The sequence below is a fragment of the Mirounga angustirostris genome, unplaced genomic scaffold (assembly GCF_029215605.1).
Source record: "Mirounga angustirostris isolate CCGP_5_RB_7025 unplaced genomic scaffold, mMirAng1.0.hap1 SCAF_15, whole genome shotgun sequence".
In the NCBI taxonomy this organism is placed as follows: domain Eukaryota; kingdom Metazoa; phylum Chordata; class Mammalia; order Carnivora; family Phocidae; genus Mirounga; species Mirounga angustirostris.
In genome coordinates, this window is record NW_026991723.1 from 87,380,417 (window position 1) to 87,385,428 (window position 5,012).

Sequence of the window (5,012 nt, forward strand, 5' to 3'; positions counted from 1 at the left end):
CTCTTCCAAATAAATAAATAAAATCTTTAAAATAAATAAATAAATAAATAAATAAAAAGAATCCCTAGTCTAAGTTCTTTCATGTTGTCACCGGTGGGCTTTCTTTTTAGCTGCATTTATAAGAAAAAAATTAAACTACTAGATGGGGGTTGTCTTTGAAGCAGTTAAGAGTCACAGATGCTGGTGTTCCTGGGCAAGTGACTTCACCTCTCTGAGCCTCACTTTTCCTCATGGGGCCATGTGGATAATGATGTTGCCTCCCTCCTGGGATCACTGAGGATTCCATGATATTCCATGATGCCCCCGAGATGATCCTCCCAGTGGCCGGTGTTCAGTGAGCACTTTACACCCAGCAGCCCTTAGAGCTGGCAAATACTCCTCAGGCCTTTGGGGTTTGGGAATATGAGCAGCACGGGCCCTGGTCAGTGGAAATAAGACCGCTTGCCCCACCCTGCACGTGGGGAAATTGAGGCCTGGAGGAGTCAAGGGACTTGTCGAAGGTCTGTTGGCATCCCTGGAACCAGAATGTGGTTTTCCAAATCTGTATCGGTTAGCAAGGCTAGGTTATGCTGCGGTAACAAAGGAGCTCCATATCAAAGTGTCTCAACACAACGCAAGTTTATTTTGTATCCAGCACAGTCTGCTATGAGTCCAAGGGGTTCTCCAGGGCAGTTGCCCTCCAGGTGAAAGCCCAGGGTTCCAGGCTGCCTCTGTTTTGCGGTACCTCCATCTCCGGGTCACTGAGGCAGGGAAAACAGCATCATCCCATCACTTCCTCCCTCAATTCACTGGCCAGCACTGGCCGCATCGCCTCCCCCTCCACAAGGGTGGGAGGTCCCGAGGAGGAGGGAAATGGCTGTGGGTTACTACTCACCATCCTAGTGGGATGAAGGCCAGTGGGAGTTCATGCTCACAGGTAAACTGAGTCAAAGAGAAAAGGGTTTAAAGCTGGAATGATTCCTTCCCCAACCTGAGCCCCCAGCTCCCTTCTTGGAACAACCACGCTTACCCTGTGGATTCCGTGAGTTTGCAAGTAGAGTGTGTATAGAGGTGCCCCTCCTGAAATACAAAGGAAGCCTTATTATTCTTTCTCCCTCCTTGAAGAAGCAGGCAGGTGTTTGTCATGGCCTCTTGCTCTTGCATCGGGCAGCGCCTTCACATTTATATAATCAGTCTCCCTGGATGGGTGTCTAGGTGGTTTCTAAAGTTCTGCTATTATCAACAGTGATGCAATGGATTTCCTGTGCATCTTCCCTTGTCATCCATGTGAGCGTTTCTGTGATATAAATTCTAAAAATGGAATCGCTAGGTCAAAGGGCAAGTGCATTGAACAATCTGACAACTCTCTGGCAGCAGGTGCTGCCTCCGGGGTCAGGAGGAGCTTTTAAGAATAGTGGCTGATGGAGCCCAGTGAGTTCCGGGGACCAGGCTGAGTTCTCCGTCCTGGGGAGGAGTTTCCAGATGGGCCACTGAGGAGGGGAAGCAGGAAGAGGGGAAGCCCTTTCCATCTTGACTCTGTGATCCCAGTTCTAATACCGGTGCTCTGCCATGCCCATTTCACAGATAGCGACCACTGAGTTCTAGAGAAGTTGAGTCACCTGCCCGCAGCCACCCAGGGAGCAGCATTTGAGCCACGGTCCCAGCCTGGGCTGAGTTCTCTTGGTTCCAAGATCCCAGCTCCACGCTGGAGACCTCCCGGATCCTTTCTTTACTGGCTCCTCTCAAAGACACTCATATCCCCCAAGAGCTTTCTTTTGGGAAGTTTCTGAAACTCATCTTCACTTCCTCAGGGACTCGCAGGGAGGGTTTAGTTCTATGGCTCCTCGGCTGCAGACCCATCAGCCTGTTCCTTTTCCCCTTCCTTGTTTTCTTATCCGCTTCATCTCTTTGCAAGAGGGAATGGCTACTTACAAGGCTCGGTCTTGTTGATTTTTAAATTCTCTTTCCTTTGGGGGCAACTTCCAAAGAGAGCTCCATCCCCTCCACACCCCGGGAGCAGGGGATTTCGGTCCCTCACCTTCCAGACAGCAAGAGGCTGACACCCAGCCCCCTCTGTGTCTTTCCCTTGTGGAAAGGCAAGGCGCTCTCTCTCTGCTTTGTTGTCCTGCCTCCCACTCCAGGCCCCAGCTGGGGCTTGGGTGGTCCTCCCTGGCAGGGTCTCTCTGGCAAGGGAGAGGGTGGGCCGCCCCCAGGCTGTTTCGGTCAGACCTCCCTCTTGGGAGGACCTTCACTCTAGGGAAGAAGGGGCCGCAGCTAAGGACCGGGGCCTGGCCTTATTGCTCTGGGAGGAGCCCGGATTTAGGGCAGCATGGTGGTGGTGGCTCTGGAACCCAGTCCAATACAGATGGGATGGGGAGAGAGAGTAAGGAAAACAGGTGCAGGGGGACCTGAGCAGCCAAGCTCTGGGGCCTCTTGGAGGCACAAAGGGTCTGACACTTTGGCAACAACATCCACCGGGGAGTGGCAAATGTGGCTGTCACCCCCAGTGGGGACGCAGGTGCCCCTGGCTGAGGGGTGGGTATGTGGATGGTGTGACAGTGCCCGCAGGAGAGGTGCTCTGCCCGGGGCCACAGTTGTCTCATTAACGTCTGTGAGTCCTTCCTGAGGCCCACAGAAACCCTTGGGGGCGGCTTGACAATGACCATGAGCAGGACAAGGGTAAGAGCCAATGGCACGCAGGGGTGACTCTGCTACCGCTTTAGGGGAGGGCCATCAGCGTCGGGGGCATGGGTTTTGGGGTCAGACAGATCTGGGTGACCTAGTTGAGCCTGGACTGGCTGTACAACCTGGAGCTCCAATTTCTCATCCACACCGGGCACAAGAGCCCCCACTTCGGTGGGCCCAGAGTAGGGACTGAACACAATGACTTTGTCCAATGTTCTGGGCCCTGCGAGTCCTCAGGGAGGCCTCCCAACACTGAAGTTAGAGTTGTGGTTTTGTCTGCTCACCCCTGGGGCGGTGGATTGGGGGGCGCTGAGTTACATCAGCGGGGGGACCTCAGGAAGCCATGATTCTCTGTCCCAAAGGGCTCCTAGTTATTTACAAAAGTGGGCTTTTACCCCCACTTTCCAGTCTCAACCTTGTGCTTTATTCCTTCTCAAAATAAATCTTATCCAAGTGATCGCTACCCAACGAAGCAGGGGTCAGGGCTGAGAGCCCACTGACCTGGCTTTCTTTGCCCGCAGTCCCAATGCCCCCAAGGGTCTCTGAAAGGCTTGAAAACAACTGCTTTAGGCCAACAAGAGTATCACTGGCCACAGAAGTAGAGTGGCCGATAGATTCCCAGAAGGGGGTCATTTTCCCAAAGCATTTCTCATTGTGCTTCTGTAAAAAGACCACAGAAGTCAGGGAAGTCTTTGGATGAGAGATGGGTGTTTCTGAGGTCACCGGGCTGGGACCGGCTGGGCAGCCCTGACTCCAAGGGTCCATCTCCCCTCCAGCAGCACTGACATGGCCTAGAAAGTTCTTATGGGAAGTACAGGGGAGCTGGGTGAGGACACGCCCCTCTGCCTTGCCAAAACCAGACCCAGCCAGAACCCCCATCAGCTCACTTCCAGCTGCCTGACCTGCAGCAAGTCCCCGCTCTGAGCCTCAGCTTCCTCATCTGTAAAATGGGGCCCCGGATGAGAGGGGCATGGGGGGGGCGGTGAGAGGAGCCGTGGGGCCCTGAGCAAGGCTCCTGGTAAATAACGGATCTTAGCACTTGTTAGTAGCAGTCGCAAGGGCGGTCCCAAATGAGGGCTGAAAGGAATCTAGAACCCTCACCCCAGAAGGGGAAAGGACTGGGCTAAGGTCAAACAGCAGGGTCAGAACTCAGGCCCCAAAGCCGAGGGCTCCGTGCCCTGAAGGGGAAGGCTAGTTGAGTGGAGGCCACCTTCTACCTACAGCATCGCATGGAAAGAAAGGATACAGATCCCCTGCAGAGGCTTGCCAGCGACTTCTGGGCTGGTCACAGGGGCAGGGGAGCTCTTTGGTGCTGACCACTCCCTGCCCCGAGAGAAGTTCCTGCTGCACTGTATTGTGCGCCACCAGGAGGCTACCCGGGGTGGAGGCAGGGACAGTCGGCATCGGTGAGCTAGATCAGGGAACAGTGCCACTGAGACACTGACCTAGGCACCGTGTGTAGCAGGGAGTATGGGGAAGCCCCTTGTCCTTGGATGAGGGGAGGGAGGCATCACTGGCCCAGTTTCCAGATGAGGAAATTGAGGCACTCTGCTCAAGGCCACAGACAGGATATGGGCTGCATACAGCGCACTATGACTGGAGACCCTGACTATTTCCCCCCCACCCCTGCCTGATTTTTAGAACTGGCATCACACCTTTATGACAAGTTCCCCATTCCTCATTTGTGCCTCATAAGCTGTGGGGATTTGTCAGAGGGGCCTTGAAATCTTCCGGACTCCCAAACAGATTTGAGAGTGGTTTTAGCCCTAGGGAACAGGAGGTCAGTCCCTGGGCCCATCTTACAGAGGGGGAAAGCGAGGCCCAGCCAGCTGAGGGACTTGTCGCGGTCCCTAGGGGCAGCAGTGTGGCCTCTGACTCCAGCCCAGGCCCTCCTGGGACAGCAGACCCCCTAGGCCCAGCTCCCACCTTCTCCCCCAACTCCAGTGCCCCAGTCCTCTGGAGGAAGATTTCCGTGGTCCCGGTTGGGGGTGCCAGACTGCCAGTGACGAGTGTTTTTTTAATCCCAGCCCGGCTGACTTAAAGGATTATTCTTATTTAAGGCAGGGACAAAATGCCAGAGCGTGGCAGCCGGTCACCTCCGGGCGGCGGCCCGTCCTCGCCTGCCTCCGGTGCCCAGCTCCAGCCCGGGCTGGAGCAGGAAAGGGAGGGGGGGAGACGGGAAGCAGGGGGAGGAAAAGGGGGGGAGGCACCGAGAAGGAGGAGGAGGAGGAGGAGCAGGATGGAGAAGGGGAGGACACGGAGAGGGTCGGAGGGGGTAGGAGAGGGAGGCGGGGAGCGGGGAGAGGGGGAATAGAACACGGAGTGGGGCAAAGAGGGAGTAGGAGGGC

At 55.4% G+C, this 5,012-nt stretch overlaps 1 long non-coding RNA gene across 1 annotated transcript; it reads right to left on the bottom strand.

Annotated features, from left to right (window-relative positions):
- Nucleotides 1–634: 634 nt before the first annotated feature.
- LOC123849437 (uncharacterized) lies at nt 635–1,152 on the bottom strand. The gene is made up of 3 exons (XR_006792057.3): nt 1,010–1,152; nt 875–921; nt 635–740 (listed from the first exon to the last, which is right to left on the bottom strand). It is a non-coding gene; the product is annotated as an uncharacterized LOC123849437 (long non-coding RNA).
- Nucleotides 1,153–5,012: the final 3,860 nt, after the last annotated feature.